Here is a 23,259-nt window from a genome sequence, read left to right on the forward strand (position 1 = left end):
TCCCAAAGTGCTAGGATTACAGGCGTGAACCACCGTGCCCGGCCACAACTCTGTATTGATATCACTCAGTTCCATACTTAGTCCCAAAGGAATCTGCTACTCTCTTGAATCAAAATGTGATAATGTAATAGAGTATGTGACTTGTCTAGCAGAATAGTGCTGGACATTCATTCACCAATCTTTAATAGGCTTTTACTAGCTTCAGAAAGAAACTGAGATGACAGCTGTGATTGCCACAGGCAGTCCCTCTCCTCCTGGGGCTTATATTCTAGTGGAAAAAAGAAGATAGTCAAAAAGAAATGTCAATGTAAATGGAGACACAAGCCACTCATGAAACATACTTTTCAGGGAGAAAAATTAAACAGACTAATAGGCTTTTGTACCTTTAGAACTGAGTACTGGTATTAATCATTTTCAAAAAGTAATGTCATAATGAGATACACTACACCCATTCCAATGACTAAAAGTAAAATGTTGGCAATGTCAAATGCTCAAGTGGATGTGGAGCAACTGGAACGCTTATAATTTTTGGTGAGAATGGAAAACGGGCCTGGGCACAGTGGCTCAAGCCAGTAATCCCAGGACTTTGGGAAGCTGAGGCAGGAGAATGGCTTGAGCACAGGAGGTCAAGGTTGCAGTGAGCTATGATAACACTACTGCACTCCAGCCTGGGTGACAGAGTGAGGCTTTGTTTCAAAAAAAAAAAAAAAAAAAAGAAAGAAAGAAAAAAAAAGAAAAGAAAGAATGTAAAGAATGGAATGAAAAGTAAAAGTATATAACTATAAAACTTGAGAGGGCTGTTTGGCAGTTTCTTTTTTTCTTTTTTCTTTTTTTTTTGTGAGATGGGGTCTTGCTCTCTCCTCCAGGCTGGAGTACAATGACCCAATCTCGGCTCACTGCAACCTCCGCCTCCTGGGTTCAAGTGATTCTCCTGTCTCAGCCTCCTGAGTAGCTGGGATTACAGGTACGCACCACCAGGCCCGGCTAATTTTTGTATTTTTAGTATAGATGGGGTTTCGCCATCTTGGCCAGGCTGGTCTCGAACTCCTGACCTCAAGTAATCTGCCTGCCTCAGCATCCCAAAGCACTGGGATTACAGGCGTGAGCCACTGCGCCGGGCCAAGTTGTGTGTATTTCACTGAATGCAAATTAAGTCTCAATTTAAAAAACAGTAATTGCAAATATTTTAATAGACGTTACAGCATGCTATGGAAATATGCCAGAGGGTGACTCCATGAGGGTGTGCCCGAGAAATCAAGGAAAGTCTTTACTAAGAAAGTGAGATTTCAAAGATTTGGGAAGACTACAAATTGCCCATACAGCGGGATGGGGGAGTAGGGTGAACTCAGTACAAAAATGTTAGCTTCTTTCGGTGAAGGTCTTCCAAACACAAGTATCTAACATTCAGCTTATGCCTACAGATACTCTACATTTGTGTTTTGGCATTTAATTTAATTTCACAGCGATCCTTCGACTTCAGAATTTTGGCTCACATTCTACAGGTGAGAAAACTGAGGTTCAGGACGGTCAAAGGACCCGTTGAAGGCCAAGAGGTAGGATGCGCCAGAAGCCAGGCTTGAGACCTGCATACTCGGCGAGAGCTTCTTCAACGCACAGCCTGGAACAGGAACCACCGGCTTTCCAGGTGGGGAGGCTGGCGCTGAGGAATGTTCTCCGGAACAAAGTGCTCGGCTCGCGCGCCCGCACACCCGCCTCCCCCGGCGCCGGCCTCGGTCTCCAGAGACAGTGGGGCGGGGGTGGAAGAGCCCAGGTCTGGTTACCCTCCGTAGAGTCAGCGCTCCCAAGACCGGGGCGGGTTAACTCCGGAACAAAGAGAGTCCTTGGGGCGGGGGCGGGGCGGGGGCGGGGCGGGGCCCGATCCGGGGACGGGAAGGAGCGGGGGGAGGGGCGGAGTCGGAGTCGAGGGAGGGGCGGAGCCTGGGCCGGGGGACGAGGACGGAGAGCGGGCGGGCCCTGGGCGGGGAAGGGCGAGGCTGGATCTCTGGAACGAGTCCGTGAGGGATCGGGCGGGGGCGGGGGCGGGGGCGGGGGCGGGGGCGGGGGGGGGGGGGGGGGGGGGCGGGGGCGGGGGCGGGGGGGGGGGGCGGGGGGGGGGGCGGGGGCGGGGGGAGTTGACGAAGGGTGGGGAAGGGGCTGGGGGTGTGGGGTCTGGCGGGACCTATCTGGGGGGCTAAAGTGGGTGCTGGAGGCGGGACCCGAACCCCGGGAGAGGCGGGCGGGGAGCCAGACCTTTTGTGGGGCTGGAGACCAGGAGGCTTGGAGGGCCCCCTAACCCCGGAGAAGGGGAGGGCGTGGGGCAGGACTGGAGGCGAGGCCTGGCCATAGGAGCCGGGGGCGGCGGGGTCAGGGCGCGATCCTATCTGGGGGAATCAGCAGGTGGCCCGGGAGAGGCCGGGAGGGGGCGCAGAGGACGGCGCCGGGGCCACGTGGAGTCTGCGCGTCCCACCCGCTTTGGGCCGCACCCCGCTACCCGCGAGCTGCCACACTGTTGGCCCCGCTGCATGTCTGTCTTGACGACGCTCAGGTCCCAGGCTGTGCAGCTCCCCGCCGAGCCCTGGAGCAAGTCCTTCCCTGCGTGGGTCTTGTTTCTGCTTCTGTGAAATGACGATGGCCCTTCTTGTTTTGCAGGGCCCTGGGAGGGTGGGTTGAGAGAATGGAAGTGAAGAGGAAGGCTTCACCATCACCTTAACTAACATGTGTTTCCTACCGTTAAATAAAAATTATAGGAGGCCATTGTTTTGGACTAAGTTTCTGTACCAGGCCCCAGCCGACCAGACTAAAAATAAAAATAGAGGCAGTCACCCATGCTAAAGTTCCACATTAACAAATGGAAACTGAGTTGCCATCTGACCTGGGGAGAAATCAAGAGTCAACAGCCAATTTCCCAAACAGGCCTGTTTAAATCCTCAATCAACATCACAGCATTTCCCTGCTTTAATTCTACGCAAAAAAAGGTGGCCTGAAAGGACCTGATGGTAACCAATCGGTTATTATTCTATTGGTCTTTCCTGCCTTACAAGAAAAGTAAAAGTAACTTTGAAAAATAACTAATATACTTTTTTTTTTTTTTTTTTTTTTTTTTTTGAGACGGAGTCTCGCTCTGTCGCCCAGACTGGAGTGTAGTGGTGCGATCTCGCCTCACTGCAACCTCTGCTTCCCGGGTTCAAACGATTCTTCTGCTTGACCTCCCAAGTAATTGGGACCACAGGCGCACACCACCACGCCCAGTTACTTTTTTTAAATTTTTTTATTTTTAGTAGAGACAGGGTTTCACCATTTTGGCCAGGCTGGTCTTGAACTCCTAAGCTCAAGTGGTGTCACAAGGTGCTAGGATTACAGGCAAAACCTACTGTGTCCGGCCTTTTTTTTTTTTTTCCCTAAGATACAGGGTCTAGCTTTGTCACCAAGGCTGGAGTGGAGTGGCATAGTGGCATAAACCCAGCTCACTGATGCTTTGACCTCCTTGGCTCAAGCGATCCTCCTGCCTCAGCCTCATGAGTACCTGAGACCACAGGTGCACACCTCCACGCTCTGCTTATTTTTTATTTTTTTTTTTTATTTTTATTTTTGAGATGGAGTCTTGCTCTGTCACCCAGGCTAGAGTGCAATGGCGCCATCTCAGCTCACTGCAACCTCCGCCTCCTGGGTTCAAGAGATTCTCCTGTCTCAGCCTCCAGAGTAGCTGGGATTACAGGCACATGCCACCACGCCTGGCTAATTTCTTTGTTTTTTTTTTTTTTTTTTTTTGAGACGGAGTCTCGCTCTGTCGCCCAGGCTGGAGTGCAGTGGCCAGATCTCAGCTCACTGCAAGCTCCGCCTCCCGGGTTCATGCCATTCTCCTGCCTCAGCCTCCCGTGTAGCTGGGACTATAGGCGCCTGCCACCTCGCCCGGCTAGTTTTTTGTATTTTTTAGTAGAGACGGGGTTTCACCGTGTTAGCCAGGATGGTCTCGATCTCCTGACCTCGTGATCCGCCCGTCTCGGCCTCCCAAAGTGCTGGGATTACAGGCGTGAGCCACCGCGCCCGGCTATTTCTTTGTATTTTTAATAGAGTCAGTTTCGCCATGTTGGCCAGGCTGGTCTTGAACTCCTGACCTCAGGTGATCCGCCTGCTTCGGCCTCCCAAAGTGCTAGGATTACAAGTGTGAGCCACCGCGCCGAGCCTTTTATTGAAATGGACTCTCACTCTGTTGCCTAGGCTGGAGTTGGAGTGCAGTGGTGCGATCTTGGCTCACTACAACCTCTGTCTCCCAGGTTCAAGTGATTCTTGTGCCTCATCCTCATCCCATCCGAGTAGCTGGGATTACAGGCGTGCACCACCATACCCAGCTAATTTTTGTATTTTTAGTAGAGTCACAGTCTCTTCATGTTGGCCAGACTGGTCTCAAACTCCTCACTTCAGGTGGTCCGCTCGCCTCGGCCTCCGAAAGTGCTAGGATTACAGGCGTGAACCACCTTACCTGGCCCATTTTAAAATTTTTGTAGAAATGGGGTATCACCATGTTGGCCAGGCTGGCCTGAAACTCCTGGGCCCAAGGGATCCTCCCATCCCAGCCTCCTGAATCACTGGGATTGCAGGTGTGATCCAGGGTTCTGGGCCTAATATACTCTTTGTTCTTTGCTGATGCTTTCTTTAGCCCTTCTGTGTCTATAAAGCCAAGCTCATCTGCTCAGATCATTGACATACTTATTCTGTTTTATAGAATGAGGTGCTGCCCAATTGTGGAATCGCAAATAAAGCCAATTGAGATTTTTATACTAAATTTATAATTTTGTCTCTTGGCCAGATGTGGTAGCTCACGCCTGTAATCCCAGCACTTTGGGAGGTGGATCACCTGAGGTCAGGAGTTCAAGACCAGCTTGGCCGACATGGTGAAGCACCCACTCTGCTAGGTCATGTGCTGAGGAATACAGTGAACAAGTTACAGTTCCTACACAAATAAGCTTGCAGGCTGGTTGAAGACTGAACAATTAACAATATGAATTGTTATTCAATTAAAATTGTGACATGTGGCCGGGCGCGGTGGCTCATGCCTGTAATCCCAGCACTCTGGGAGGCAGAGGTGGGCAAATCACGAGGTCAGGAGCTTGAAACCAGCCTGGCCAACATGGTGAAACCCTGTCTCTACCAAAAAAATACAAAAAATTAGCTGGGCTTAGTGGCGGGTGCCTGTAATCCCAGCTACTCAGGAGGTTGAGGGCAGGAGAATCGCTTGAACCCGGGAGGCAGAGGTTGCAGTGAGCTGAGATCGTGCCACTGCATTCCAGCCTGGGTGACAGAGTGAAACTCCGTCTAAAAAAAAACTCATATGCACCTTAGTGGAGAAGTATGGGGAACTACAGGAGCAGTGTTTTCTGAGCAGCCAGTGCTTATTATGTGCCAGGTTCTATGCTAAACCATTTAAGATTTGGCTCTGTTCTCCAGCCCACCTAAGATCTAGATCAGACTTATTCAAACATTGTATCAACCAGGATTCTAGCAGTTGCAAATAACAGAAACATAACACAGGCTTGTTGTAGTAAATTTCCCTGTTATTCCAGGCTTTGGGAGGCCCACAGGGATAGCTTGAGCCCAGAAGTTGAAGAAGCAGCCTGGGCAACATGGCGAGACCCCTCATCTCTGCCAAAAAAAGAAAAAAAAAAGCCGGGGTGAGAGGTAACATTACATGCCTGTAGTCCCAGCTACTGGGAGGCTGAAGTGAGGGAATTGGAGCAGAGAGGGGAAGACTGACTGACAAACTCTGGAAGTATGTTTTTAAGTATGTTAAGTATGGCTGGATCCCAGGGGCTCAGGAGAGAAGGTTTCACGGCTCCATTTCTCTTGTTAACCCTCAATTCTCTCTTATTGGCAGCCAAGCAAGATGGCTACTAGCTATTCTAGGGCCAGGTGTAGTGGTTTACACCTGTGGTACCAGCATTTTGGGAGGCTAAGGCGGGGGAATCACTTGAGGCTGAGAGTTTGAGATCAGCCTGGGCAACACAGCGAGACCCCATCTCTACAAAAGATAATTTAAAAAATTAGTTGATTGCACCACTGCACTCCAGCCCAGCCAACAGAGTGAGACTCCGTCTCAAAAAAAAAAAAAAAGGCCAGGTGAGGTGGCTCACACCTATAACCCCAGCACTTTGGGAGGCAGAGGTGGGCAGATCACCTGAGGGCAGGAGTTCGAGGCCAGCCTGGCCAACATTGTGAACTCCTGTCTCTACTAAAAATACAAAAATTAGCTGGGCATGGTGGGGGGTGCCTATAATCCCAGCTACGGGAGGCTGAGGCAGGATAATCGCTTGAACTTGGGAGGCGGAGGTTGCAGTGAGCCGAGATCGCGTGCCATTGTACTCCAGCCTGGGCAACAAGAGCGAAACTCTGTCTGGGCGGTGGGCGGGGAGGAAAGTCCAGGGGCAGCGGAGATATAGCGCCAGCCAGCAGGTGTCGCTGTGACAGTCGTTCTCCTTGGTGTTCTGATGGAAAGAGCAGAGTAAGATACTTAAATCGGATTAAGATTGTGTAGACACTGGCCGGGCGCAGTGGCTCAAGCCTGTAATCCCAGCACTTTGGGAGGCCGAGACGGGCGGATCACGAGGTCAGGAGATCAAGACCATCCTGGCTAACACGGTGAAACCCCGTCTCTACTAAAAAATACAAAAAAAAAAACTAGCCGGGCGAGGTGGCGGGCGCCTGTAGTCCCAGCTACTCGGGAGGCTGAGGCAGGAGAATGGTCTAAACCCGGGAGGCGGAGCTTGCAGTGAGCTGAGATCCGGCCACTGCACCCCAGCCTGGGCGACAGAGCAAGACTCTGTCTCAAAAAAAAAAAAAAAAAAAAAAGACATAAAACTTTGGCTGGGCGCGGTGGCTCAAGCCTGTAATCCCAGCACTTTGGGAGGCCGAGACGGGCGGATCACGAGGTCAGGAGATCGAGACCATCCTGGCTAACACGGTGAAACCCCATCTCTACTAAAAAATACAAAAAACTAGCCGGGCGCGGTGGCGGGCGCCTGTAGTCCCAACTACTCGGGAGGCTGAGGCAGGAGAATGGCGTGAACCCGGGAGGCGGAGCTTGCAGTGAGCTGAGATCCGGCCACTGCACTCCAGCCTGGGCGGCAGAGCGAGACTCTGTCTCAAAAAAAAAAAAGATTGTGTAGACAGGGAAGAGATAGCGATGGTAAACAGGGGCTGTACCTCTGCTGGAGACAGTGGGGAGGTTGAATGATATCACTTAGGAAAAATGCCCAGCCAGGTGCTCAACAAACAGAAGAGATTTTCTAGGAACTTTACCACCTGTGTCATTTTTCTTTTTCCTCTCTCTCTCTCTCTCTCTTTCTCTGTGTGTGTGTGTGTGTGTGTCATTTTTCTTTTCTCACTGAGTGAGACAGGATCTCACTCAGTTGCCCAGGCTGGAATGCAGCGGCACGATCACAGCTCACTGCAGCCTCGACTTCCCTGAGCTCAGGTGATCCTCCCACCTTAGGCTCCCCTGTAGCTGAAACTACAGGCAGGTGCTAATTTTTGTATTTTTTGTAGAGATGGGTTTTTGCAGTGTTGCCCAGGCGAGTCTCAAGTTCCTGGGCTCAAGCGATCTCCTGCCTCAGCCTCCCAAAATGCTGGGATTAAGACTGTGCCTGGCCTTATTTTTCTTAATTTCTCTGTGCCCCCGTTTCCTCATCTATAAAATAGGATGCTGTGAAGATTCATGTCTGGCATGTTGTAAGGACTTGGTAAGGGTTTAATGTTGGTTATTTTCCTCCTATCAGCAGCAGCCTGCCTTGCTGGGCTCCCAGAGTTTTATTTCCCCCCACCTGGGAAGACCTCTTGTCACACCAAGGGCAGGATACTGAGGGGGCGGAGATGTGTTCAGGGTGTGTTCACTCTGCACAGTGAGAGAGCGTGAAAGTCAGTTTCAGCCAGGCGCGGTGGCTCATGCCTGTAACCCCAGAACTCTGAGAAGCCTAGGCGAGTGGATCGCCTGAGGTCAGGAGTTTGAGACCAGCCAGCCAACACGGTGAAACCCCGTCTCTACTAAAAATACAAAAATAAGGTGGGTGTGGTGGCACACGCCTGTATGGAGGTTGCAGTGAGCCGAGATGGCGCCACTACACTCCAGCCTGGGCAACAAAGCAAGACTGTCTCAAAAAAAAAAAAAGCCGGTGTCCACTGGCAGGTGACATCATCGCCACAACTCAGTTTTCCTGTCTATGAAATGGATATCAGTGAAAGGGCCAGTGGCGAATGTGAAACTCCAGCCTAGTGTCTGGTACAGAGTGGGCATTCAAATAGCAGTAGCTGCAGCGCTTGTTGGCACTGGTGTTGGGGGCTTGGGACCCCTGCTGTCTCATCACAGATCACCAACCAAGCTGTGGTTATTTTATTTTTTGAGACAGGGTCTCACTCCAGTTGCCCAGGCTGGAGTGCAGTGGCACCACCTCAGCTCACTTCGGCCTCAGTCTCCTGGGCTTAGGTGATTCTCCCACCTCAGCCTCGTGAGTAGCTCCAACTACAGGGGTGTGTCACCATACCCAGCTAATTTTTTGGTATTTTTTTGTAGAGACGGGGCTTCACCATGTTGCCCAAGCTGGTCTTGAATTCCTGGACTTAAGCAATCTGCCTGCCTCAGCCTCCCAAAGTGCTGGGATTACAGGTGTGAGCCACCCCGTCCCCCCAGCCCCCAGCCCAAGCGGTGTTTTTGTTGTCGTTGTTGAGACAGAGTTTTGCTCATGTTGCTCAGGCTGGAGCGCAATGCCATGATTTTGGCTCACTGCAACCTCTGTCTCCCAGGTTCACACTATTCTCCTATCTCAGTCTCCTGAGTAGCTGGGATTACAGGCATGCGCCACCACGCCTGCTAATTTCGTACTTTTAGTAGAGACAGGGTTTCTCCATGTTGGCCAGGCTGATCTTGAACTCCTAACCTCAGGTGATCCACCAGCCTTGGCCTCCCAAACTACTGGGATTACAGGCGTGAGCCACCGCGCCCAGCTTTTTTTTTGAGACAGCGTCTTGCTCTTGTTGCTCAGGCTGGAGTGCAGTGGCACAATCTCAGCTCACTGAAACCTCTGCCTCCCGAGTTCAAGTGATTCTTGTGCCTCAGCCTCCCAAGTAGCTGGAATTACAGGTGCCTGCCACTATGCCCAGCTAATTTTTGTATTTTTAGTAGAGACAGGGTTTCGCCATGTTAGCGAGGCTGGTCTTGAACTCCTGGCCTCAGGTCATCTGCCCACCTTGGCCTCTCAAAGTGCTGGGATTACAGGCATGAGCCACTGCACCCGGCCACCAAGGCTGTGATTTTTTTTTTTTTTTTTTTGGAGACAGAGTCTTGCTCTGTCTCCCAGGCTGGAGTGCAGTGGTGTGATCTCAGCTCAATGCAACTTCCGCCTCCTGGGTTCAAGTGATTCTCCTGACTCAGCCTCCGGAGTAGATGGGACTACAGGCAAGTGCCACCATGCCCAGCTAATTTTTTGTATTTTTAGTAGAGACAGGATTTCACTGTGTTAGCCAGGATGGTCTCGATCTCCTGACCTCGTGATCCACCCCTCTCAGCCTCCTAAAGTACTGGGATTACAGGTGTGAGCCACTGTGCCTGGCCAAAGCTGTAATTCTTAATCTAATATTTGGTAACCTGTAATGGCAGACTGGGGTCCTCATGCCAGTGCGATGTTTCCGATATCCAGAGAACTATCCCATAGTTAAGTGGGAAGAGATTGCTCAGGCTCACAGAAGAATCTCTGTTTGGGGCCACGTAGTGTGTCCTGCCCAGCAGAGCTTCTGGGACAGCTGTTGTTAGCAAATGGGAAACTAATTAACTGTTAACCAGTACTCTGTTTTTAAAAATGGGTTGTGGACGTTAGAAAGTGGGGAGCAGCTGAGGGGGATGGCTCACGCCTGTAATCCCAGCACAACAAGGCCGAGGTGGGAAGATTGCTTGAACCCAGGAGTTCAAGATCAGCCTGGACAACATGGTGAAACCCCATCTCTACAAAAAGAAAAAAGTTAACTGGTATGGTGGTGCACGCTTGTAGTTCCAGGTACTCGGGAGGCTGAGGTAGATCACTTGAGCCCAGGAGGTCGAGGCTGCAGTGAGCTGTGATCGTGCCACTGCATTCCAACCTGGGCAAGTGAGCAAAATCCTATCTCAACAACAACAAAAAAAGGTGGGAGTGGCCGGGTGCGGTAGTTCATGCCTGTAATCCCAGCACTTTGGGAGGCCAAGGCGGGTGGATCATCTAAAGTTAGGAGGCATTCAAGACTAGCCTGGCCAACATAGCGAAACCCTGTCTCTTCTAAAAATACAAAAATTAGCTGGGCCTGGTGGCAGGCACCTGTAATCTCAGCTACTGGGGAGGCTGAGGCAGGAGAATATCTTGAACCCGGGAGGTGGAGGTTGCAGTCAGCTGCGATTGCATCACTGCACTCCAGCCTGAGTAACAGAGCCAGACTCCATTTCAGAAAAAAAAAAAAAAAAAGTGGGAATGCTGATCCAGTTTACATTCACCACTTTAACTCAAACACCATTTTACAGGCAGAGACACTGAGGCCCTAGTTTGAAGCTCCAACGTCACAGTCTAGTTTTTGTTAAGACCAGGGGTCAGGGATTGTCACTGTCCTGTAGTAGAAAAGAACTAATGTTTACTGGCAACATACTATGTGTCAGGTGGTTTATAAGCATTCTCCTTAATTATCATAATAACTCTGAGATGTTATGCCATTTTACAGAGTAGAAAAATGAAGCTCAAGATCTAAAGGCTCACTTTTCCTTCATGGTAACTTTACTTTCTTTCCTCTGCCTAGAACAGTGGTTCTCAAGTGGGGGTGTTGTCCTCCAGGGTCATTTGGCAATGTCTGGAGACATTTTTGGTTGTCACAACCGGGAGTGGGGGGTGCCTGTTGTGGCTAGAGCCTAGGGATGCTGCCAACATCCTACAGTGCACAGGACGGCCTCCCACAACCAGGAATTATCCAGCCCCAAATGGCAGCACTGCTGAGCTTGTGAAGCTCTGATCTAAAATAATGCACGACCTTCCCTCTGGGTCACCCTGAGAAGCCTCTCCTGACTCCCCACCCAGGAGAAGTTGCTCCTCCCTGTAGCCCCAGCAGCCACCAGCTATGCTGTTAACAGGGCTGGTTGTGCTGTCTCTAACCAGAGCTCTTTGAGTAAATGGTATTGAAGGTATATTCAGTAAATGCTTATTGGCTTAAAACACAGTTAGGGCTGGGTGCGGTGGCTCACGCCTGTAACCCCAGCACTTTGGGAGGCTGAGGCAGGTAGATCACCTAAGGTCAGGAGTTTGAGACCAGCCTGGACAACATGATGAAACCCCGTCTCTACTAAAAATACAAAAGTTAGCTGGGCATAGTGGTATGTGCCTGTAATCCCAGCTACTGGGGAGGCTGAGGCAGGAGAATACCCTGAACCTGGAAGGTGGAGGTTGCAGTGAGCTGAGATCGCACCATTGCACTCCAGCCTAAGCAACGAGAGTGAAACTCCATCTCAAAAAACAAATCAAACAAACAAACAAAAAAATAAACCAAAAATCACAGTTAGTGTCTTTCATCTATTTGACTTCTTGCTTCAATTAGGCTGGTGGCTTTTCCAGGACTGGGATGTTTGTGAAAGACCCACAGCCTCTGTATCCTTGCCAGAGAAGTGGCAGGCTTTCTGTCACTTCAGTTGTGCAAATTGAGGCCATAGGACCACTTACCAATGTAGATGTAGTACAGTGCAGAGGTTAAAAGCACAAGATTGTATGTCAGAAAGATCTTGATTGAGGTCCTAGCCCTACAACTTACTGTGTGACCTTGGACATGGTACTTAACCTCTCAGAGTCTCAGTTTCCTCAGTTATGAACTACAAATAATAATAGTATCTACCTTGTTGGGTCATTGTGAGGATTGAATTGGGCATTCCATCCATAGTGCTTAGCACAGTGCTGGCAATTTCAGCATTCTGAAGATGCTGGCCATTACTATTATTAGGAGACGCCCTGGGGTTTTCACTCAATGATATCAGGTTCCTTCTCACTCTGAAATTCCCGAAACATGCTAGGCTGTCTCACACCCCTGTGCTGTTTGACCTCTTTGAACAAGCTGTACTGTGGCTTAGAATGCTGTTCTCCCCACGCGTGTCTTCCAGATATACTCCTCTTCATCCTTCAAGTCTCAGTTCAGGTGCCACGTCGTCTGTGAAGACTCCATTGATTGTCCTCTTCTGTGCTTCCAGCATGAGCCTCCACCCGCCCCGGAATCCTACTGCCATTAGAGCACTGATTCTGTTTTGTTTTTTTTTGTATTAAGTTTCTCCCCATCCAGTCTGAGGGCTCTCCCTAGGAATAAGGACTGGCCAACATGGAGAAACCCCGTCTCTACTAAAAATACAAAATTTAGCCGGCTGTGGTTGGCCGGCACGTGTAATCTCAGCTACCCCAGGGGCTACTGAGGTGGGAGAATCACTTGAACCTGGGAGGCGGAGGTTGCAATGAGCCGAGATGGCACCACTGCACTCCAGCTTGGGCTACAGAGGGAAACTCTGTCTCAAACAACAACAACAACAACAAAACAGAGACAGAGTCTCACTCTGTTGCCCAGGCTGGAGTGCAGTGGTGTGATCTCCACTCACTGCAACCTCCACCTCTTGGGTTCAAGCAATTCTCATGCCTTAGCCTCCGAGTAGCTGGGATTATAGGCACCTGCCACCACTCCTGGATAATTATTTTTATATTTTTAGTAGAGATGGGGTTTCACCATGTTGGCCAGGCTGGTGTCGAACTCCAGGCCTCAAGTGATCCACCCGTCTTGGCTTCTCAAAGTGCTGAGATTACAGGCATGAGCCACCGCGCCCAGCTTTAAAATTTTTTTATTTTATTATTTTTTTTTTGAAACAGTGTGTCTGTCGCCCAGGCTGGAGTGCAGTGGCATGATCTCAGCTCACTGCAACCTCCATCTCCCAGGTTCAAGCGATTCTCCTGCCTCAGCCTCCCAAGTAACTGGGATTACAGGCACCCACCACCATGCCCGGCTAATTTTTTTTTTTTTTTTTTTTTGTATTTTATTAGAGATGGGGTTTCACCATATTGGCCAGGATGGTCTCGATCTCCTGACCTTGTGATCCACCTGCCTCAGCCTCCCAAAGTGCTGAGATTAAAGGCGGGAGCCACTGCGCCCGGCCTAATGTTTGTATTTTTAGTAGAGATGGGGTTCCACCATGTTGGCCAGGCTAGTCTTGAACTCCTGACCTCAAGTAATCTGCCCACCTCAGCCTCCCCAAGTGCTAGGATTACAGGCATGAGCCACCACTCCTGTCCCTTTTTTAACATTTAAAATTCATTTTTTAGAGATGGGGTCTTACTCTGTCACTTAGGCTGGGAGGCAGTGGTACAATCGTAGCTCACTGCAGCCTTGAACTCCTAGACTCAAGCGATCCTCCCACTTCAGCCTTCTGAATTGCTGGGATTACAGGTGTGATTTACCACACCCAGCTTCCTAAGTCTTAACTGCAATCTCATGAAAGATTCTGGCCAGCACCACTCAGTTAAGCTGCTCCCGAATTTCTGACCCACAAAAACTGTGGGAGGTAATATTTGTTGGTTTTAGTCACTGTTTTGGGGTGATTTGCTGTGCAAGCAATAAAAAATTAAGAGTCCCCCAAGTTTTAGGGTAGTGGTTCATGGCCCTGGCTAGGCTTCAGAATTCCCTATGAATGTTAAGAAAAAAATGAAAAGGAATTTCCTGTGAAACAGTGTATGTTCAGTGATTAGAGACTGAGCTCAGGAGTCAGAGAGGTTGGACTTGAATTGCAGATCCTGCCACTTACTAGCTGTGTAGACTTGGGTAAGTGACTTTATTTATGCCAGCTTTCGTTTCTCCGTCTATAAGCTGGTGGTAATAGAACCTACTTTCTTAGGATTGTTAGGAAGACTAAACAAGAACATTTATGTTGATTGTGTCCATTAGGTAAGCTGTAAGAAAGAAATCTAGGGCCTTGTCTGTTCTGTTCACTGCTGTAGCCCAGTATCTAGGACAGTGCCTGGAACATAGTAGGTATTCATTAAACATTTTTTCTTTTTCTTTTTCTTTTTCTTTCTTTTTCTTTTTCCTTCCTTCCTTCCTTCCTTCCTTCCTTCCTTCCTTCCTTCCTTCCTTCCTTCCTTCCTTCCTCCTTTCTTTCTTTCTTTCTTTTCTTTTCTTTCTTTTTTTGAGACAGAGTCTCACTCTCTTGCCCAGGCTGGAGTGCAGTGGCATGATCTCGGCTCACTGCAACCTCTGACTGCTGGGTTCAAGTGATTCTCCTGCCTCAGCCTCCTGAGTAGCTGGAACTACAGGCATGTGTCACCACAGCTGGTTAATTTTTTAATTTTTTGTAGACACAGTGTCTTGCTATGTTGTCTAGACTGGCCTTGAACTTCTGGGCTCAAGCAATCCTCCCACTTTGGCCTCCAGAGTGCTGGGATTACAGGTGTGAGTCACTTCCCCAGGCCCCTTGTTTATGTATTGTATGCGTCCTCCCAGTAGACATCCTCACCAAGAGCAGAGATTACTCTCTGTTTAGTTCCCTGCTTATTCCCAATTCCTGGCACATACTAGGTACTTAATAAACATTTGAAGGATGAATTCAGATGCATGGGCTCCAGGTTCCAATGAATTATAACCTGTTATGCAGGTGGAACCCAGGAATCTGTATTTTATTTTAAAAATTTATACATATATATGTTTATGAACTTTATTTTAGGAGACAGGATTTCACTGTGTTGCCCAGGGTAGACTCAAACTCCTGGTCTCAAGGGATCCTCTTGTCTCAGACTCCCAAGTAGCTAGGACTACAGGTGCACCCCACTGAGCCTAGTGGAATCTATATTTTATTTTATTAATATTATTATTATTTTTGAGACAGAGTCTTGCTTTGTTGCCCAGGCTGGAGTGCAGTGGTGCAGTCTTAGCTCACTGCAACTTCTGCCTCCCAGGTCCAAGCAATTATGCTCTAGCCTCCCCTGTAGCTGGGATTACAGGTGTTTGTATTTTTAGTACAGACAGGGTTTCGCCATGTTGGCCAGGCTGGTCTTGAACTCCTGGCCTCAAGTGATCTGCCGACCTCAGCCTCCCAAAGTGTTGGGATTACAGGCATGAGACACTGTGCCTGGCTGTATCTGTATTTTAGAAAGGCATCCCAAGTAGGCAAGGCGCAGTGGCTCACGCCTGTAATCCCAGAACTTTGGGAGGCTGAGGCGGGCAGATCACGAGGTCAGGAGATCGAGACCATCCTGGCTAACGCAGTGAAACCCTGTCTCTATTAAAAATACAAAAAAAAAAAAATTAGCTGGGCATGGTGGCGGGCACCTGTAGTCCCAGCTATTCTGGAGGCTGAGACAGGAGAATGGCGTGAACCCAGGAGGCAGAGCTTGCAGTGAACCGACATCGCGCCACTGCACTCCAGCCTGGGCGGTAGAAAGAGACTCCGTCTCAAAAAAAAAAAAAGGCATCCCAAGTATAGTGAAGGTTGAGAAGCTCTATCCCGGAACGTCAGCAGTAAAGCAGCCAGCGAATATCACGCAAGCAAAATCTAGCCCTCTCATTTCACAGATGACATCACCAAGACCAGAGCGGGAGTAGTTCCCCAAGGTCACAGGTTGTTGACAGAGAAAGAACGAGTGCCAACAGTAGGGTCGGATACCCAGCGCAAGGCTCCCTGGAGCTCCAGCTGGCCTGGGCCTGCTCAGTCTCATTCCAGGGCGGACAGAGGGGAACTGCTGAGTCACTGGAACTGAGGCCCAAGGCAGGGTGTGGCCTGCATCTCCTGGGTAGGGGTGGGGCAGAGTGGGACTGCTCCCACCTCCTCCAGGTGACTGAGGCTGAGGCTGGAAGAGGGACAGGCAGAGAGCTCAGACTGGCTCCCCATTCGCAGGACCCCTCCCTTCAAGTGAAACCACCTTTGCAAAGATTACAACTGAGGAAATTATGAGAGTGAAAGGGATCTGACCTAACCGACACCATCTTGCTTCTAACCTCTAAGCTGCCCTTGTTCATTCTTGGGTGTAGGCCAAACTAACCTTGGGAAGGAATTTAGTTTATACTTTAACTTTGAAACAAAAATTATAATAGCCCTTTCCCGAAATAAATCCCCTTCTTTTTTTTTTTTTTTTTTTTTTTTGAGACTGAGTCTCGCTCTGTCGCCCAGGCTGGAGTGCAGTGGCGCGATCTCAGCTCACTGCAAGCTCTGCCTCCTAGGTTCACGCCATTCTCCTGCCTCAGCCTCCCCAGTAGCTGGGACTGCAGGCACCCGCCAGCATGCCTGGCTAATTTTTTTGGTATTTTTTTAGTAGAGATGGAGTTTCACCGTGTTAGCCAGGATGGTCTCGATCTCCTGACCTCGTGATCTGCCCGCCTTGGCCTCCCAAAGTGCTGGGATTACAGGCGTGAGCCACTGCACCCAGCCGAAATAAATCCCTTTCTTGCCTGGGGACGAATCCGCCTTCATAGGACTAAGAAATTACATGATTAGAAATTACAGTTTAGGCTGAGCGTGGTGGCTCACGCCTGTAATCCCAGCACTTTGGGAGGCCGAGGCGGGTGAATCACGAGGTCAAGAGTTCAAGACCAGCCTGACCAATATAGTGAAACCCCGTCTCTACTAAAAATACAAAAGTTAGCTGGGCGTAGTGGCGCGCACCTGTAATCCCAGCTACTTGGGAGGCTGGGGCAGGAGAATCGCTCGAACCTGGAAGGCGGAGCTTGCAGTGAGCTGAAATCATACCACTGCACTCCAGCCTGGGCGACAGGGCGAGACTCCGTCTCAAAAAAAAAAAAAAAAAAAAGGAAATTACAGTTTATTGGGAGGCCAAGGCGGGCAGATCACCTAAGGTCAGGAGTTCAAGACCAGCCTGGCCAACATGGTGAAACCCCATCTCTACTAAAACTACAAAAGTTAGCTGGGTGTGTGATGGTGGGCACCTATAATCCCAGCTACTCAGGAGGCTGAGGCAGGAGAATCACTTGAACCCAGGAGGTAGAGGTTGCAGTGAGCCAAGATCCTGTCACTGCACTCCAGCCTGGGTGACAGAGCAAGACTCAGTCTCAAAAAAAAAAAAAAAAAAAAAAATTACGGTTTAGGAACCATGCAGGCTCTGGCTGCAAGATCCTGAACCTCCTCAAATTGCTCCTGGGAATAACATCACTGTTGCAAAACCTAAGATAAGTGCTTGAGATATTTTGCAGACCTTGCTGTTCCCAGCTGACGCCATCCAGACCCATAATCTGGCTCAACCAGTTCTTCGATCTCACCCTGAAACAGTAGACAGCATGAAAAACTCACTTCATAGGGGCTTGGCGCGGTGGCTCACGCCTATAATCCCAGCACTTTGGGAAGCTGAGGCAGGCGGATCACAAGGTGAAACCCCATCTCTACAAAAAATACACAAAAATTAGGCGGGCTTGGTGGCGCATACCTGTAATCCCAGACACTCGGGAGGCTGAGGCAGCAGAATTGCTTGACCCCGGGAGGCAGAGGATGCAGTGAGCCGAGATCGCGCCACTGCACTCCAGCCTGGGCGACAGAATGAGACTCTGTCTCAAAAAAAAAGAAAGAAAAACTCACCTCAACCTCATGGTTCCTGTTGGTTTTATCCCCAACCTGACCAATTAGCACTCCCCACTTCCTGAGCCCCTACCCACTAAATTAACTTAAAAACTCCCATCCCTGAATTTTCAGGGAGGCTTATTTGAGTAGCAAAACTCCGTTCTCCTGTACAGCCAGCTCTGCATGAATTACTCTTTCTCTATTGCAATTCTCCTGTCCTGATAAATCAGCACTGTCTAGGCAGCGGGTAAGGAGAATTCATTGGGCATTTACACCAGGACCCCAACCTTTAACCAAACTAATTTAGTGGGAAGTTAAACCAATGCTCAATTTCAGGAATTGGTTATAGCCTTTGAAATGTCTAATCCATTTTTAAAAATTTTAAGATTGTCAATAATAAATAAAACTAAGCTTACATGTAATTCAGCTTTGAGAAAATATTCTTATTTTATTTTATTTTATTTTATTTATTTATTTTTTTTTTGAGACGGAGTCTCGCTCTGTCGCCCAGGCTGGAGTGCAGTGGCCGGATCTCAGCTCACTGCAAGCTCTGCCTCCCGGGTTCACGCCATTCTCCTGCCTCAGCCTCCCGAGTAGCTGGGACTACAGGCGCCCGCCACCTCGCCCGGCTAGTTTTTTGTATTTTTTTAGTAGAGACGGGGTTTCACCGGGTTAGCCAGGATGGTCTCGATCTCCTGACCTCGTGATCCGCCCGTCTCGGCCTCCCAAAGTGCTGGGATTACAGTCTTGAGCCACCGCGCCCGGCCTTTATTTTTATATTGTGAGACAGAGTCTCGCTCTGTTACCCAGGCTGGAGTTCAGTGGCGTGAGCTGGGCTCACTGCAACCTCCACCTCCCGGATTCTAGTGAGTCTCCTGCCTTAGCTTCCCGAGTAGCTGGGACTACAGGTGCATGCCACCACACCCGGCTAATTTTTGTATATTCAGTAAAGATTGGGTTTCACCATATTGGGCAGGCTGGTCTCGAATTCCTTACCTCAGGTGATCTGCCTGCCTTGGCCTCCCAAAGTGCTGGGGGAGGAATGAGCCATTGCACCGGCCAGTTTTTAGTAAATATTCTTTTTTTTTTTTTTTTTTTTTTTTTTTGAGATGGAGTCTCACTCTGTCACCCAGGCTGGAGTGCAGTGGCATGATCTCGGCTCACTGCAAACTCCGCCTCTTGGGTTCAAGTGATTCTTCTGCCTCAGCCTCCCGGGTAACTGGGATTACAGGTGCCTGCCACCACACCTGGCTAATTTTTGTATTTTTAGTATAGATGGGGTTTCACCATATTGGCCAGGTTGGTCTCAAACTCCTAACTTTGTGATCCACCCGAATCGGCCTCCCAAGTGCTGGGATTACAGGTGTGAGCTACTGCACCCGGCTTGAGAAAATATTCTTAAAGCCTAGCTCTTGATATGAGGGAGGTGGCAGGCATAATTTGACAGGGCCTTGAAGACAGTGACATAGGTGGAGTTTCAAAACTGTTTGAATGCCTCTTTACTAGGGCCTAAGATTTCCCAAACCTGGATCACCTGGGGCACTGGTGAAAAGCACAGATTCTCATCACTGCCTTGGAGATGTTGGATTCAGTGTGTCTCAGAGTAATTGGGGCTCAGGAATCTGGATTTTAAGGGATTCTTAAATTCTCCAAGACTGGGCCAGGCATGGTGGCTCATGCCTGTAATCCTAGCACTTTGGGAGGCCTAGGCGGGTGAATCGCCTGAAGTCAGGAGTTCAAGACCAGCCTGGTCAACATGGCGAAACCTCATCTCTACTAAAATTACAAAAATTAGCTGGGCGTGGTGGCGCATGCCAATAATCCCAGCTACTTGGGAGGCTGAAGCAAGAGAATCACTTGAACCCAGGAGGTGGAGGTTGTAGTGAGCTGAGATCACGCCGTTGTACTCTAGCCTGGGTGACAGAGTGAGACTCCATCTGCAAAAAAGAAAAAAAATTCTGCAAGATTGATAACCACTGCCCAGGCCCTTTGGAATGAATCTTCTTAGAAAGGAATGAGGCCTTGGTGTCAGGACCTACTTCATCCCTAATCTGTTTAGAAGTTGCAAGACCCACATTCCAATGCACTGAAGAAAACATGATTATGTCCCTAAGTCCCAGTAGACTGTTGTGCTTGTCAAATGCACTGTGGGTCAATTCACATTTCATTGCTTCAAAGAATGCCATGGGCACCTTTATGACTCAGCAGTTATTGGAAGATGGTCAGCCCTACCTGGATTATTTTAATATGCAGAGGTTATTGGAAGATGGCCTCAGGATGGCAGGAGCTGGGGAAACTCCACTGGACTGCCTGGGAAGACCAGTTCGACTGGTTCCAGAGTGGGGAATTTAATATTTGGATCCAGGTCTGCTTGACTGCTGCAGTTCATGCTGATCATTACCGTAGTAGCTCTCCCAAGTTAATACACAGAGTGCTCATCATCACACACATAACCCTGAGACACACGCCTACCTGCAGAAGTGAGACACGCGAGGTCTCTTGCAGACAGAACATTGCTTCCTGCTTTCCTCCTCTAGCCTAACCTTCCAGCCCTGCCCACCCTCTCTAAAGTATGGCTCTAACTGATTAACTTGTGATGGAAATCCTTCAATAGGTCCCATTGCTATCACGTCAGGCTGATGCATTGATTCAACATTCAGGACTGTGGTAACCGAGATACAACTCCCTTTTTTTTGAGATTGGGTCTCTACCAAGTGCAGTGGCTCATGCCTGTAATCGCAGCACATTGGGAGGCTGAGGTGGGCAGATCACTTGAGGCCAGGAGTTAAAAACCAGCCTGGGCCAACATGGTGAAACCCCGTCTCTACTAAAAATACAAAAATTAGCTGGATGTGGTGGCATGTGCCAGTAGTCCAGCTACTGGGGAGACTGAGGCATGAGAATTATTTGAATCCGGGAGGCAGAGGTTGCGGTGAGCCAAGATCGAGCTACTACGCTCCAGCCTGGGGTGACAGAGTGAGACTGTCTCAAAAAAAAAAAAAGAGAGAGAGAGAGATGGGAGAGTTGGGGTCTTGCTCTGTCACCCAGGCTGGAGTGCAGTGGTATAAGAGCTCACTGCAGCCTTAAACTCATGGGCTCAAGCTATCCTCCTGAGCACACACCTGTGGTCCCAGCTACTCAGGAGGCTGAAGAGGGAAGATCACTTGAGCCTAGAAAGGCAAGGCTGCAATGAGCCATGATTATGCTACTGCACTCCAGCCTGGGTGATAGAGCAAGACCCTGTCTCTCATCTCAAAAAAAAAAAAAAAAAAAAAAAAAAAAAAAAAGAAAGAAAGAAAGAAAGAAAGAAAAACAGAAATAGGAAACGAATATGTTATCCACTGAAGCCTTCTCCAACCAATTCATCTCCAACTATTCTTACCCTGGCCACTATGTATTTTCCTACTTTCACCCTTTTGCTCATGCTGTTGCCTCTGCTGGGGCACTCAGATCTCTCTCCTGAGCTCCTGTTAACGATTGCCTTTCACTCTACTCTGTGCCCTCAGCATTGACTATCAGCAGATCAGAAGCTCCTTGGAGGTTCTGTGTCTGTGACTTGTTTTCCTCTGGACCCCATGGTCAGGAGTGGTCCACAGGTGTTTGCATAACTGACCTGGGGCGTCGTTATGTAAGGACTTCTGATTCTTACTTGCCAGCTGCATCAAGACCTGTCACCATGGAAGAAAAAGAGGAAGCTCCACAGAAATTATTGGGGGAAGAGTTCCAAGATTAAGTGAAAGAGGCCAGGTGTGGTGGCTTACTCCTGTAATCCCAGCATTGTAGGAGGCCAAGGCAGGTAGATCACTTGAAGTCAGGAGTTCGAGACTAGCCTGGCCAACATGGCGAAACCCCATCTCTACTAAAAATACAGCACTCCAGCCTGGGCAACAGAGTGAGACACCATCTTAAAAATAAATAAAGAAATAAATAAAATAAAAATACAAACATTAGCCAGGGGTGATGGCAGGCACCTGTAATCCCAGCTACTCATTAGGCTGAGGCAGGAGAATCGCTTGAACCCGGGATGTGGAGGTTGCAGTGAGTTCAGATTGCACTACTGCACTCCAGCCTGGGCGACAGAGTGAGACTATCTCAAGGGGGGAAAAAAAGAAGCAGAGGGTCAAAGAGTAAGTAGAATACGTTGCCATTTGTGTGAAAAAGAAAAAAAAATGTGTAATTTTGTTTGTTTTTGAGACAGTCTTACTCTGTTTCTCAGGCTGTAGTGCAGCAGCACAATCTCAGCTCTTACTGCAACCTCAACTTCTTGGGCTCAAGTGATCCTCCTGCCTCAGCCTCCTGAGCAGCTGGGACTAAAGGCATGTGCCACTCCATGCTCGGCTAATTTTTACTTTTTTTTTTTTTTTTTTTTTTTTAAGAAATGAAGTCTCCCTGTGTTGCCCAAGGTGAGTCTGGAACTCCTGGGCTTAAGCAGTCCTCCTGCTTCTGCCTCCGAAAGTGCTGGGATTACAAGCATGAGTCATCATGCCTGACCAAAAATTGTATAATTTAAAAAAGGCTGCCGGGCGCGGTGGCTCACTCCTGTAATCCCAGCACTTTGGGAGGCCAAGGCGGGTGGATCACGAGATCAGGAGATCGAGACCATCCTGGCTAACACGGTGAAACCCCGTCTCTACTAAAAATACAAAAAATTAGCCGGGCATGGTGGCGGCGCCTGTAGTCCCAGCTACTCGGAGGCTAAGGCAGGAGAATGGCGTGAACCCGGGAGGTGGAGCTTGCAGTGAGCCGAGATCGCGCCACTGCACTCCAGCCTGGGTGACAAAGCGAGACTCTGTCTCAAAAAAAAAAAAAAAAAAAAAAAAAAAAAAAAAAAAAAAGGCCTATCCTTGGAAAGATATGAAAAAAGGTATGAGTATATAATCCCACTGGGACCTTCTGACTCCCGGACCTTATATACATATTACCTGTTCACCCACATACCCCCCGACACACAAATTAAAACATTCTAAATACTGATTCTTGGGCTGTATCCCCAGAAAAGTATCCAGGATATCAAAGGTTGGATGCAGGAACCTGAGTCTAAAGCACTGTGTGTCAGTTCATTCCACACCCGGAACTGAATTCTCAGGAAGAGCCAAGATGCAAAGGATATTTGGAAGCATAAACTTTAAATGCATTTTATCAGGAAAATAAGTAGGAAGATCTCTAAGGAATTATGAAGCCACATTTGGGAACCCACTGATTTTGTTTGACCTCTGCTTTTTTTTTTTTTTTTTTTTTTTTTTTTTTTTTTTTCCGGATAAGGATAGAGAGGGAGAGTGAGTTGCCTAAAGCTGCATACCCACACACCCACTCAGAGTCACAGGCCAGTGCCCCAGGATTTCTTTCTTCTTTCTTTCTTTTTTTGAGACGGAGTCTCGCTCTATCACCCAGGTTGGGGTAGAGTGGCGCCATCTGAGCTCTCCGCATCTCTGCTTCCCGAGTTCAAGTGATTCTTGTTCCTCAGCCTCCTGGGTAGCTGGGATTACAAGCGCCCGCTACCACCCCTGCCTAATTTGTGTATTTGTAGTAGAGACAGGGTTTCATCATGTTGGCCAGGCTGGTCTCGAACTCCCGACCTTCTGTGATCTGCCCACCTCAGCCTTCAAAAGTGTTGGGATTACAGGCATGAGCCACCGTGCCTGGCCACCCCAGGAATATTTGATAGCATCAACATCAAATCATCC

The 23,259-nt window shown here is 49.0% G+C and overlaps 1 protein-coding gene across 10 annotated transcripts in view; it reads left to right on the top strand.

The window, feature by feature from the left end:
* Nucleotides 1-23,259, top strand: part of ZCCHC17 (zinc finger CCHC-type containing 17) — a 1,254,002-nt gene that overhangs the window by 1,041,834 nt on the left and 188,909 nt on the right. The gene's annotated exons all lie outside the window — the stretch shown is intronic.

The sequence above is a fragment of the Macaca thibetana genome, chromosome 1 (assembly GCF_024542745.1).
Source record: "Macaca thibetana thibetana isolate TM-01 chromosome 1, ASM2454274v1, whole genome shotgun sequence".
Lineage (NCBI taxonomy): Eukaryota > Metazoa > Chordata > Mammalia > Primates > Cercopithecidae > Macaca > Macaca thibetana.